We start from the raw sequence: 14,932 nt of genomic DNA on the forward strand, positions 1-14,932 counted from the left end.
CCTGTCCCATCAGTCTTTGGCTTTGAGCCACCCTGGGGAGATGCAAACTCCCAGGCATGTCCAGCTCCCTGTGTGTACACTTCAGTAGCCTGGGGGAGTCCTCAAAAGAAAAGTCACTAATGAGGCCACAGAAAGCAATAGCAACAAAACCAGCATAAAGCCACCCAGAAATGGTCAAAGGGATTGAGGGCATTGAGCTGGATTTGTAGCCTCTGCTATAGCTGGCTTGAGTGGCTCTCTGTGCCTACAATTAAAAGGGCTTTTATTAATGCATAGACATAGTTCAAGAGAATAATCAATAGAAGAGAACAGCAAGATTTTTACAGAAATGAAAGGCCTCTCCCTCAGAATAACTTTGGGGCATATTCCTAAGTTCCCATCAGAGAAAGTTGCTCTGTTAAGCCTCTCAAGCTTCTCTAATCACCTAAGACGGAAATGTTCTGTCTTAAAGAAGTATTCTGTAAGCATAGCGAAGGGGCTGAGAACACTCTTTGACAGTAAGTGTTTCAGCTAAAGACCTACCAGCCATCATGCTAACGCGGCTCTTTTTGGATCTCAGGCGGGAATATATCCCTTAGCCCAGTACCTACTTTTGCACGGGACTGCAATTTTCATTTTTTTTCTATTAGTCGACTCATCTAAAAGTACCAGTGACCACCAAATAATTTGCTTTTTGATGCCTAAGGATGGTTGCATTCCCTTTATCCTTTAATTCAAGCTGGGCATGCTTTTAGTTTTTAAAGTACTTCTGGGGCTTGATTTGAATTTAAGTTGCTCTCATCCATCCTTAGGTAACTTATTAAAACTGATGTTATTTCAGTGTGGAGCCTCTTCTACCCTGTTCATTTTTTGCAGGAATAGAACCATCCCCATAATCGGAGCCAGAGATGGGGAAAAAGGTAGAACTGGGAAATTGCTCCTTCTCCCTTGCGAGGTAGGAAAACCTGTTCTCGGCACCGGTCCCTTCCCCCCATCCTGTTCTCCTGTTAGTTTCTTCTTTTGGCTTCTGTTCTACGTCTCTTGTCATTCATGGTCCTCGTCTTAAACCTTGGTCACGTAGGGCCAGGAACTATGGACTCACCCCCTGTTAATCTGGGAAGATACCTATTTGGACCTTCTTAAATTTCCTTTTCTCCTCTCAAAATTTACCCATCCTGAGTTTGATTTATACAAGGTCGTTCTTTTTGCCAGGAGATAGTTTGATGCTCTTGTCAACTAATCTGTGGCAATGGATTAAAGACAATGTACTAGTTCTCTATCTCCTGAAAACACCTGCAAATTTAAAAAAGAGTATTTTTATAAGACTCTCTCAATAGTGAGGTTGTGTGGTACAGTAGAATGAGTGAAATCCTGGATTTGAAATTAGAGTGACATTGGATCAAATCCATCTCTCCTTCTTATTCCCTAAGAGACCATCCATAGTTACTTTACCTCTCTGAACCTGCTAACCTGCCTTTACACAACTATAAAAAGGGGATGCTAACACTTACCTTCCATATTTTTGGGGATAATAATAAAAACTTATAAAGAGTACCAGATTAGTGTCTGAAATACATTAGGTGTCTTACATATTGTAGCTAATATGTTAACAATGACGTAAACCAAGTAAATGACTCAAAGTAATGCTGGTAATCTTAATGAGCAAATATTTCTTAGACACTATGTACGGAAGGAAAAAAATAAGTGGTACCGCAAATTAGATTCTACTTCATCTATGCACTACATCAGTTCTTCTCTAGTCTATTCATCCACCAGTGAACTATCCATTCATTTATTTATTCACTTATTTAGTACTTATTAGGTACAAATGGCTAGGCTGGGTACCGTGCGGTATACAAAGATATGTAGTACATAGTCCTATGTTGACTTACAATTGAGTGTGGCAAATAAAGTCTTTAGGTCTTTAGGGTATTGGAAAGGCAGGGGAGACAAAAATATCTTGATCCTATCTCAAGATTTTCCATGAAAGTTCAGAGCCAAAGAAGAGATACAAATCTATATCCTTTTGGAAAATTGAGGAAGAGATCATTTTCATATACATGGAAAGCATAGATTATGAGCCAAGATCCGATGGTAGAGATAGTATATGGACATAATAGGTATGCAGCAGACCAGCAGTCAAGGGCATCAGGAGAACAGGGGAAGGAGCAAGGTGCTGGGCGGATGAAGTGAGGAGATTCAACGAGTAAATCCATGTCCATTTGAAATGTGGCTGGGCAGACCCTGGCCCATCTTGCCAGGGTGGATTCAGTCACTTATGGGAGCCACACCAGACTGGATAAGGAAGTCAGAGAGAAGAGCATGATGAATGAAGAGGGGAAGGAAAAAGCTGGAGAGTATTGCCATAGCAACTTGTACCAATTCATAAGCTGGGAAGAAAAGCTAAAGTGGCCCAAAAAAGTGCAAGGACTACTCTAATTTAAATATTGGATATTCTAGCATAAAATCTGTAATCTCAGAGAAGCAAAGTGTGCTAGATTTTTATCTTTACCAGGCAGGTGGTGCATACTTACCACCTGAACTCTGGAGGCAGATAGACAGGAGATTACATTTTGTCCTTGCCACTTATCAGCTGTGTATCTTTGGACAAATTATTTAGCACCCCCACAACTTAGTTATGCCATCGGTGAAATGGGGCAAAGACTACTATTTGCTCATGGGATGGTTCTGGGCACTAAATGAAACACTGTGTGTATACAGCTCAGCACAGTGCTTGGCACAGGGTAGGTGGGAAATAAGCATAAGTTATTTTGGGTTTGAATTCTACATATCTGCCTAGAGGTCTCCTCAAGCTTATGCAACCTGCCATATGATTGTGCCTATTTTTATGTCTTTTGCTGGTCATGAAAATAACTTTTAGACTCTATGACCAAAGCCAAAAAGAAGTCAAGTTGAACCTGAAGAATAGTAACACGCTTATGAGTCATTTAATCTCTTTGGCATCTATTTTTCTCTGTTATTTGTGAATTATTTATGGGGTTTGTGGTTTGGGGAAGAAGTCCAAACACATCTCCAGCTCACTCAGTTTCCTGGAGGGTCCTTGCAGGGCGCAGAAGGATTCTGCCGCCGAGTGGTTGCTCAGCCAGTGTTTGTCATGGTGAAGGGCATTGGAAATGTGGATGATACTAATGCAGTTATTTGATATTCGTAAGGCTGAACTAGAAAATAGGTAATGTTTCTGGGAACATGTATAAGTAAAACATAAAATAAGTAAGGTAAATAGGTCATTTATTCATCAATTTACTTAGAAAAACTTCCTGAGCAGCCACTACGTGGCCGACACTGCTCTGTGCACTGGATATATTCAGAACAGTGGGTACATGCATGATTTCTAGAATCCTTCACTGCCAGTATCTCTTGAGTACTAATCAGAGCTGACACTGGTGGTGGTGGTAGAGCAGTGTCCTGGAAGTGCTCTTCTTTTCCAGGTGATGCTCCTCTGAAGCATCCAGGACCAAGAAGGGGCTGGGAATGATAGGAGACCATTCAGGGGACTCACAACAGTAGCTATAATGGACTAGTAAGAAATGAAAATTTAATATTTGGAAACCTGTGTTTAAAATGCTGGGCATACTAACAATGCATTATGGCAGTGAACAAGATAGACAAGGGCCCTCCCTCATGGTGCTTTCTTTTTTGGGAGTAACTCCAATGGCGTCAGAGGGCTCACCTCCTGGGAGAGCTTCGAGTCTCCTGCAGTCACAGAGGCCAAGTTCCTCAGCTCCAAGCAACATCATGCCTCAACCCATACTTGGTAAGCATTTCTATCCTTAGAAGCTTTCATATTTTTTTAATCTTATCTTTAGATACAGTTTACAATTTACCATAAGTTTCTTCTCATGGAGAAAGGCAATTAAGATGAGTATAATGAGTCCTTCCGAGTTGTTCAGTTCTTAAGATCTTTTTGTTTGTGAGGACAACCTTCTACCAATTTCCCATAATAACGACAGCAGCCTATTAATTCCCACACATTGACCCTCTGTGATGTTCCCTGCAAGAACTCTCATTACAGAAAAAAGAGAAAAAGATGATTTAACTTACCCTTTTAGAGAAGTAGCTGGCAAGTTTTTTGTTCAATACGTATTTATAAAAATTTAAAATGCTTCCATGTCAGAGACTAAAATGAATGCTATTCTTCTCTTGTATCCAGAGTGAAAATTCAGGGAGGTATATGGACAATCAGAAGTGCAGATGGTTTAACCAGGATATAATCTGGATAAGTTTGACCAGCTGAGGATAATTGAATTTAAGGAAATGGAAAATATAACATCACTCTATTCTACAATAAATCGAGTAATTTATATTCTTTTGTAAATGTGCATTCTATGATAACAATAAATTATATTGTGCCTGCCTGAGACTTACTAATCAAGTCAATCTTATATGTGAAAAGAAAGAAAGAAGTGACAGATAAAGCTGTGGCCCAGGCATTAAATCATAACTGCCTACTTAATCCACGAAAAGAGGATTTTATGGTTAGAATTGTGGGGATGGAAATGCAGTAATGGCAGAGCAATCTGTATCCAATTGTGCCTCACGTGTTCATCACAAAACTATCAGATGAATTGTTACTGCTAGATCTGTTATCTGGTGTTGATAGGAAAGGCTGAGAGAACACAGCTTGGTATTGAGGCTCTGGGTAGAATTTGTGTTAGAAAATGCAAACTTGGCTGTGAAGATGGGATCCATTTGATGTGCAAGCCATTATAAAAGGATAAATGGAGATTCACACAAAAATATTTTTCTTCTGTAACTTCAGTTCAAATAACTCTGTTCTCTTTTTGGTGATTTCAGGTAATGAAGACTTAGAAGCCATTTGGACCAGAAGTAGGTTTGCTTCACCTGGCGAAAGCAAATTTGTCACAGTGATATCCTGAGCTGCTAAATACACTAATAGAGAAGCTGATCATACAGTATTTCATTTTGTAAATGTATCAAATAGCTCTCTTTAATATATACCAAGTCCATTCATTAAACAATCATCACTGTAAAAAAATCGATGTTTGAAATAGTGATAACAAACCAACTCCAAATGTGCAAATTAACACTTCATTTTTTGTTCTGCATTGATTAAGGGAAAAAACTCAGCTCTATGTTCATCTTCTTGCACGATCTTCATTTTTCACAGGAATTTGTCTTTCTCTGTGTGTATATAAGAAGATGGGGCCTAGGAATGTAACTATTCTTTCTTAATCCATATTAGTGAGAAAAGCAGGGCAAACAAATATTTTACAGATAAGAACAGACACTTGCAAGCTCAGTGAGTTGTTAAGAGCAATTTTAAGGAATAAAAGATTTCTCAGTTCTTTGTTTTTAAATTATAGGCTCATCATATTATGTATTCTCTAAATATTGAGATTAGTTAGTAGATGTATTAGCCTAATGATTTGTCCTAAACAGTGCAAGTTTTTACCTACTTGTAGAAGTAGATATTCTAAAGAATTTTCCTGTTCCTTTCCTCCTTCCTTCTCCCCCTTCCTCCCTCACTCTCTCCCTCCCTTCATCTCTCTCCTTGCCTTCCTTCCTTTTTTAATCCAACAGGTATTTATTGAGTACTCATTGTGTAAGATTTGTAGTCTAGACATTATGAATATAAAACACTGGGATCAGATGAAAATGTAATAACTAATATTTACTTAAATGTTTATTAGCCTTTGGTTATTGCAATTATAGACAATAAAACAGGTTTCTGTTAAATCACAGGGCTCATTACCTACAGACAGAGAAGGCTAATTGCATGTTAATTTTCTTAGACTTCTTTGTACTTCTGTGGCATTGTTCACATTCCTAAAGTGGCACTTTTTACTTTGCAATTTAATTGATCCTTTAAATTAAATTCTGTTAGTGCTCTGCCTAGAGCTCTCCTGTGGCTCTCAACTTCATTCCAGTAAAAGCTAAAGTTTTCACAATGGTCTGCAAGGTCCTACACAGTCTGCCATGTTGCCTCTCTGAATTTATTTCTACCACTCTCTCCCAAAGTTATGAAATGTGGCTAGAGTTGCAGGGTTGAGTAAAATTCATAGACCTGAATCCCTTCACTATTAATAAGAAATAATTTAAAATTGTTAATTAAGCATTCAGTTTAAGAAACAACAAAAGTAATCAAGCAATCAAATTTCACTGACCTTTGGTTAGTGGGAATGTGGGTAATTTATATTTTTTTCTTTGCGCTTTTATGTCATTTCCACAATATCATATCTTAGTTTTGAAATCAGTAAAAAGAAAATTTTGTCAATGCAGAATGAAAAATTTAGGTTAGAAAAAGGGAGACTTTTTTTAATAATGGAGAACAAAGCTAGAGTAAACCCACTAAGCATGGGAAACGAGGAGAATATAATTTAATTTTTATAGTGTGTGCCGCTGTATTAGTCATGACAGGATTGAAGTAATCAGGGAAAAATTAGGATGCCAGCAAAGGAGTCTCAGGAAGATGTTGTTAGCTAGGACAGAGACAAGCCAAGAAAGCCGAAGGAAAGATAGCATGTTTTACACAGAAGGCAGCCACATGAATTTTATCAAGCATGGAAAAGTTAGATTATAGCGAAGGAACATAGGAAAATATGCCTGGGTTGAGAACCAGCTCAGATCATCTTCAGGAAAAAGTCAAACAGGAATTCACTTTTGGTGTCATATAGTGTGAGTTACACTGTAGAATACACTGGCAGAATACTTTCTTCTCTTTCAGTACTGAATTAGTTGTCAACACACTTGTGTTCCAATAATTTTCCTAACATTTACTACTGTAGGACCCCTGGAAAAATCGTTTAATCTAGTTGAACAATAGCTTCCTTATCTTAAAACAGGTATGCAAATATCTGCTTTTCCTATGTCACAAAATTGTGGTGAAAATAAAATTTTATCAGCATAGGAAGTGCTTTGAAAACCACAATGTGTTATTTACATATAAAATTTCATTTATTATTAATGATGGTATATGCTGACATCTCTTAGAACCATATTTGAACCTAATGGAGTGAGACCTGTCCTCCAAAAACAATTGTATAATTAAGAATTTAGTATTGAGTGAAATGTATGTTGATAAAATGTATTGAATATTGAAAAAATAGATGGTAATTAATTGTGGGTTCCTGGGCTGCCTGGGACTAAGAACAAGGAACCATACTGTGACCCAAACATCTTCTATGTGTTCCTCTCCCTGCCCCTATCCCCACCCCAGTGCGTAACAGATTTGCATTCAGTTATACATTATCAGGAAAACCTTGAAAAGTGCACAGGAGTATTTGCACAAGAGTTTTCAGTAGAAAACAAAGTACAAAGGTCAGTCTACTTGCTAATTGAAATTAAATGAGGCTGATCTTTGTCAAATGTAGGGAGGAAATTGGAGGTTATGGGAGGCTGGCCATGAAATGTGTAAGTTAGTCCTCAGAAAATGAGCAGATACGCCGATTTGAATGGTTGGTGTCCTCTCCTGTGTTGAATACCCAAGTAAACATAGACTTCTGGATATTAATTGTTCCAATATTGTATACACTGGTGATTATCACATTTATCAGACCTCTAGACTCAAGAACCCAACTGGTACTGGTACCTGTTGGACAACTTCATTTAGATATTTCATAGGCATCTGAAACTTAACATCTCTAAAACAGAATTCTTGATTTTCCCTCTAAAATCTGTTCTTCCCCATCTCAGTAAATGATTACCATCCACTCAATTGTTAAGCCAAAATTATTTATAGTCTTTGATTCTTCAGGTGCCTTCCACCTCTGGAATGTATTGTGATCACTTTGATTTATCTCCATCTCTGTAACTTGAGTCCAAGTCACGAGCATTTTGCACATAGATTTCTTCAATAGCCTCCTACCAGTCTCCCTGCTTCCTCTCATGCTGCCCTGCCCCCAAATCTATTCTCTACTTAGCAGCAAAGGTGGGTTTTTTGGAACCATAAAAGAAATCATGTCACTTTCTGTCTTAAATCACTACTATAGCTTTCTATCACAGTTATAAAAAAATCCAAACTCCTTACCATGAGCTATAGCAGGGCTGATATTCATCCAGGATGCACTGGTACAGCCTTATGGGTTATTCACAGACAGTGCCCATTCTGATTGGCTGGTGCTCATGCCACATGAGTTGCTAAATATTTTGCTTATTATTCCTGCATCTAAGGCCCTACATGAGCTAGTCGTTCTCTACTGGAGAGTCTTAAATATCCCAGGCACATTTGGAGGGGTCTGGAGACATTTTTTGGTTGTCAGAACTGGGAAGTACTAATGGCATCTATTGGGGAGAACCCAGGAACAGTGCTAAACATTTTACAGGACACAGAACAGGCCCCTGTGACATGGAATTATCTGGTCCCAATGTCGATAATGCCCAAGTTGAGACACCCTGAGACAACCCACCCAACCCTGCCTGCCCCGTCTGAAGCATTGTCTCCCTCACTCATGCACCACTGCCTTCTTGCTTTGCCTGGCAAATTATACCACCCAGGGGTTGTCTATCACACCATCTATTCAATTCTTTTTCACAGCGCTGAAACTATCTGATATTAGCTTGTTTAGTTATTTGTTGTTTCTTCTCTGCCACTCTCACCTAGAATGTAAGCTGCTAAGAGAAGGAAATGTTTCTCTGCCCCAGCCTGGAGAGCCTTAGTATGCACAGTGTTTGTCTGTCCCCTCTCCATGCGTTCCTCCTCCCTCCCCCCTGCCACCCTCACTTGTTTTTCATCACCCCCAATTCCTGAGCTTCACTCCATCCTCAATCTCTAAAGGATGTGGTGAGGTTTAAGGGTAAAATAAGTGTATCTGTTTCACACATCATTGAGTAATAAAAACAGCCGAAAGTGAATTGATTTGTTTTTGGTCCCCATCAGATTGTCTCTAAATTAAAACGACCATTTCTTCAACGTCCCCAGGATCAGCAACATAAAGCAGCTTCAAAGGCATGATAGCCAAAGAAAGCTCTTCCCCAGACCCTTCTACTCAGATGGTATTCTAAAGGCTATTCACACAGATTGTTTGTCTCGGCATCCTCTGCTTAATTTGAGTTATAACTTTCCTGGTGATAAATGTCTTACAATGTTGTTGCAGAAGAGCTGATTTCAATTTGCCGTGATAACTGTATAAATATTGTGATGGTTCTTTATTCATGTGAATGGCCTCCCCCATCCTGGCCTTGAGATTACCCCACTCTTGTCAGGACCTACAGGTCCACACCCACTGGGCCGTCTGCTGTTGTGCATCAACGATCACGGTCTCATAGCCTGAAAAAGTCATGCAGGCAGCCCGGGTCATCAGGACAGTGAAGAGCAGGGCCAAGGTCTGAGCTGATTTAAATCAGTAGGTTGGTTTGTCTTTGGAATTGGAGAATCATGTTTCAACACAGAGGTGCCTGTGTTTTTGGAAAGCTGCTGGTTTTCCATTTGGTTTGACTCTGAAAGATAACGTTTCAAGGAAAATCACAACTGAATCCTCAAATCCTATCATATTTAGCCTTGTTCCAGCAGGACCTCAAACTAAGGAAAAAAGAAAAAGAAAGCCCTTCAACGTTATGCTAACAGAAAACCTGATCAGAATGAATTAGGTGTAAGCGTTCATCACAGAAACGTCCATTGAAAGAAGCAAAAAGTTTTCCCTTGAAATAATAAAATTGTCCATCACAAACAGAGCTGTTTAAGTGGATTCTCTTCAACATCCTGCACTTGAACTAAGATTAACCAAGAGTTTTTATTTGGAAAATTTATTATTACATTATTATTCACAAAAACTGAAGCAATTCATAGATTAAAGTCATTGCGTTTCTTAGACCTCCCTGTAAAAACTCTGCTTGCATCCCTTTATGCCTCATGACAGTTATAAGATTGTAAAATGAATTGCAGATGCTCAGGTCCCCTGGAAAATTAAGTGGGAAATCACAGCAACTTAGATTTAACCCTTAAGATGAATGTTTGCTACATCTTTTTATTTGTCTTTAATTCTCTATTTTCATGTTCTAAACTTAGTTTACAGCTCTCTTGATGTAAATAGTCTTCACTTTGCTTTGAAACTATAGAATAAAGTTTCTCTAGAAACCTTTTAAAATAATACTTGAATGCCACCCTGAGACAGTGCCTAGTGATAACCTAGAGAAGAAAGAAAACGAGCTTTAAGGATTTACCCTTTTTCTCTTTGCTCAATGAAACAGCTGCACTGTTTCTTGTCTTAAAAGCCCTCAATTATTTTCTTCACTCAACTTACAGCATACATAGAATCTACCAGCTGTCTGAGGATTGCCCAAGTTAATGTTTGTGTGTTATTTCCCTATTTAGTTCTGAACTTTTGTATGTCAATTGCAATTAAAGCAAAAAGCCATCCTGATGACTGGGCAGAAATTATTTGCAGCTGCTGGGCTTTTTACCCTTTGTTTTGTTTTCCTGGGATTTGGATGGTATCTCCATCTAGACAGGAAGATCTGGCTGCAACTGTCCTACAGCAAAGCAAACCCTCTCACTGAGCTGGACTTCCTGTGTAAGATCATGAGACCTGCTGTTGGGACGTCAGGGGCAAACATGGGGAATCAATAAAGATGTTTTTCCACTGGAGTTCTAGATTTTTTCCAATTTAATGCTTGGTTCAGTTAATCAGTGCTTTCCTTTCACATAGTAGAAGGTTCATATCGCTGGTGGGCTTGACTTTTGTTAATAAAAGATCCACTAACACTCAGATCCTAGGAAACCCAAGTTTTCGTTGGGTTTCTGGAAGTCCAAACCAATGTCTTGAATGGCTGTCCTGTGGTGGTCGCTCTCCACAGCCTCTCCTTGTGTTTTTTGAGTGGTATTCTTAGTACATACAGAGGAGAAAGTCAAGATTTTGAATAAATAGGAATGTAGGCACTCTGCATGTTAAAGTCTTAACTTATATTTCCTTCAGACATTCTCTCCTTATTTGTGTTTTTTGCAAAAAAGGGAGCAAGTTGAGTTTTGTTGTGTATCACAACCCCTCTTTTTCTTCATTTTTATTTTTCACTCTGTGACATACGCATCATGGTGAAAAACTAAAATTGTTTAAACTTGCTTATAATGAAAAGTTAGAGTGCATCTTCAACTAAGTTCTTAATATTAATGTGTGGGATCATCTTGATGTTATAGGGCACAGATTGGTTCCTTTCTAGGGCGTTCTGAGGTGTGACTTCCCCTTCCCCGTTTCCTCCAATCCACTACATTCAATATATTTTTGTATAGGACTCCAGGTACCACATGTGGAGTGCATTGTTATTAGTAATTCAGAGGGGTACTTTCTATTGTTGGATTTGTTTCCCTTCTTCCCTAATCTCCACTCTCATTCCTCTCCAACCACCTTTTCCCCATGGGTTTCTACAGTAATGTATTGACATGTCCTTAAAATATATATGTATTTTTTTTAGAATGTGCACTATTGTGTTTTAAAGTTTTTAATTTACACAAATGATATTTTGTTTTCTATTCTGTTTTGACTGTTCTCACTAAATTCTCACTTATTTTGTATCTCACTTTTCTATTTGTTGCAGTCCAGTGTTTCAGAGAATGTACTCACTCCCCTTTAATTATCCATTTCCCTAGGTTTCTTCCAGCTCCTCACTACCATAATGACCGTTGAGTACATGTGCCAAGATCATCCATGCACAGGTCCCCTAGAGACCTAAGGGAGACTCTCTCTGACATGTATGCCAGGAGTGTGGCATGGGCCATACACATCGTTCCATTTTCTGTCTTTCATACATTGTCTGAAATCCATCAATTCACTGATAATCAGCACCCCATGCTTGTTATCTTTGCTGTTCTATGTTTATTCATTTTGTACTGCTAAATTTTTATTTCAATGGAGGCAAACGTGTATTCAGTCCAATATTTGAACGGGAGCTCAATCTGTCTCCTTTGTAGTGCAACATAGTTATCTTGGGGCACAAGGATGAGAAGCAGGAGAGAAAAAGTGGAAGACATTCCTACTGATGGTAAGCTGTGTGCAACTGGCCATAAACTTTTTGTTGAAACCCAGTACCTAAGAGTGAGACGGACTGAAATGAAAGATTGCATCTAACTAAAGGTAGGTGCTGGCAATCTCATTGTTTCATAATTTAGAGGCAACAGATTGACTTTCAACCCAAAAGCATGACAACATTTCTGGAACCAAAGGCCTGTTGTCTTAGCTGATCCTCGCCCCAGGCCTATAGCCATTGGGATCCCATTCCAAGGTTACTGTTTTTCTTCAGGGTTACGTGAGACTGTGCCATGTGAGCCTTGCAAAGTGCAACCATTTTAGTAGTTCCTTTGACAGGACTTTCCCTTCCATTTCAAATGGTTTTGTGATTGCTCTAACAAGACACCTCTGGGAATACTGCTATGAAGTAATCAGAATTGTGTTTTCTGGGCCAGTCAACTAGGTGGCTGTAAGAAGGCTGAATCCAATTTGTACTTGGAAAAAGCCGGAGCAGGACTTTATAAAAAGGTGAATGTGTTGCTATCAGGTCTGCCTACATCTCAAGAGCGATGCCCATGGTCATGTCAGCACTTTTTTAAATTAGAGTTTTCTGGGTAAAATCTGTCAGGGATGACTTTGGTTGGATTTGAACCGTCTTATTGAAAAATGGCCAAGAAAATCCCAGATGACAAGGCATTCAGCTGTATTTCAAGGCACTTAACCTCCATTTTTCCTTTTTTTATACCCATTAAATTGTCCAAAGTACAGGTTACTATTCTACATTGTTCAGGGCTGTTGTCCCACAGCAGTCCTGCTCTGCCTGGCCCAAATTGGACGTGAGTAGCTCATAATTGTATCTCATTGAGATTAATGGAAGAGACAGCTTGTAGGTATGTGATTTTGATTTTTGGGCACTTCATTTGGAGTCATGATTCTGCCTACTGTTACCCACAGTATTCTTATCTGTGTACTGGAAATAATGGTAACACAAGTCTCTCTGCCATGTTAAAAGTTGCTAGGAAGACCAAAAACAGTTTTGAAAGGTTTGCATTCCTGCTGTTACAGGCTTAATTGTGTCCAGGGTGCCCCGCTACCTGCCGTTCATATCCTGAAGTCCTAAATCTCAGGACCTCAGAATGTGACTATCATTGGAAATAAGGTTTTTAAAGAATTAAGTTAAAATGAGGTCTTTAGGGTGGGCCCTAATCCAATATGACTGGTTTCCTTCTAAGGAGAGGAAATTTGGATAGACAAGGAGAGACACCAGAAACATGCACAGACAGAGGGATGACAGTGTGAGGACACAGCAAGAAGGTAGCCATCTGCAAGCCAAAAAGACAGGCCCCAGAAGAAACGAAAACTGTTGATACTGGACTTCCGGTCTCCAGAAGTGAGAAGATAAATTTCAGTTGTTTAAGCCACTCAGTCTATGGTGTTTTGTTATGACAGCATGGACAGACTAATACAAGTATCATCTAATGCATTTGATTTAGTCACTTCCATGCTATTCTCTTTATCCTTCATGACTCCAACAAATACTCCTTCAACATCTACCACACTGGACTAGGTGCTGGGTATATAGTGGGAGCCATCAGACACCATACCTGCCCTCAAGGTACTTTAAGTCTAAGAGGTCAGGTAGACAGTAAATACACAAACAAATATTTTCTGATAATGTGTTTTGAACTTATCCTTATTATTGATTACTTTTTAACATATTATAATTTTGCTTATGTATTTTGTTTATTAACTATTTTCTCCTCTAGAATGATCCATGAGGGCAGAGAGCTGTATTTTCTTCAATGCTATAGCCAAAGTTACTAGCACAGGGTCTGGCACATACTAGGGGATCAAAGAATCCTTGCTGAATGAGTAATTACAGCTTGGGCTAAATGACATAAAACACATGAACAGGATGCCATGATCGAGAAAAACATATCAAGTATCTAAGGCTCAGAGACAATCAGAACTTTCTCCACGGTCACAGAGCCTACATGCTCAGGCGGGAAGCCAGGCCTATGGGATTCTAAGCCTCTTACTGTTTTCACTGTATCTGTGCTCTCTTCTGAAAGGTTTCTTTACTTAGGGTTTTAAATAAGATGACACAAGGATTACTTAAAAACTAAAACTACTCTATGAAACAAACTTCTTATTGAATATATTAATATTTAACTTTAGCAGGCAAATGATAAATAATATACAGATAACCTAGGGCTTAATGATCAGTTCCTCACTATGGTGTTTGCTGGTAAAGGCCTTCACCAGGGGAGATTTTGATACTGTCTCTGGCCTAAGCCTGGCCTGGGTCCTCTTGTTCAGTTGTCCCCATTCCATATCTCCAATCTGAGCTACCCACAATTTAAACTATCTTCCTGGCTTCCAATAGCAGTGAAGTTATTCTCTGTGCTGGCACCTAAGGGATTGTCCACTCCACTTTTCTCTCCCTTTCTCGTAGCTGTGGCTGGGGCACCATATTCCAATGTGGCTCTGCTGGTGGTCCTGGTCACACTGGATTGGCCAGGGGGGGAACTTGGACATTGACTCAAATTGGTCATTGAGCTGCTTTGCTTAGAGTTTAGTCAGGATCTCTTTAGAATCTACAACTATAAGACCTAAAACTCAGGAGTCATATCAACCATGCTTTCCATCTTGTGTAGCAAGAGTGATGAATAGAGCAAAGCTGAGAAGTGGGGAGATTCTCAACAGTGCTCCGGTCCCTAGTTCAAGTTGCCCATTGTCTCTAGCTGCATTCCTAAGCCTGAGTTTTGTAAAGTACTCTAGCGTCGTTATAAATAAGATTTTCCTTCTCACTTAACTAGTTCAAGTTGGTTTCTGTCATGTGATTACAAAAGCAGCCTAACTAACACAATTTTAACCTCTCTGCCTTCAGTGGCTCAAAGTTTTTTTCTAAAGAGCAGTTTTCTGTGCTAACTACACAGGCTTATATTTCAAATATTACTTCAATTTCTGTCTAAAATTTTTACCACATGGAAAAAGAAACTGTGATAAACACAGCTTTGCCAAGATGTTTCACC

The 14,932-nt window shown here is 39.1% G+C and overlaps 1 long non-coding RNA gene across 1 annotated transcript; it reads left to right on the forward strand.

Annotated features, from left to right (window-relative positions):
* Positions 1-855: 855 nt before the first annotated feature.
* LOC138917498 (uncharacterized) lies at positions 856-4,996 on the forward strand. Its single transcript, XR_011425620.1, has 2 exons — positions 856-3,754; positions 4,795-4,996. It is a non-coding gene; the product is annotated as an uncharacterized lncRNA (long non-coding RNA).
* The last annotated feature ends 9,936 nt before the right edge of the window (positions 4,997-14,932 follow it).

This window comes from Equus caballus, chromosome 14 (assembly GCF_041296265.1).
Source record: "Equus caballus isolate H_3958 breed thoroughbred chromosome 14, TB-T2T, whole genome shotgun sequence".
In the NCBI taxonomy this organism is placed as follows: domain Eukaryota; kingdom Metazoa; phylum Chordata; class Mammalia; order Perissodactyla; family Equidae; genus Equus; species Equus caballus.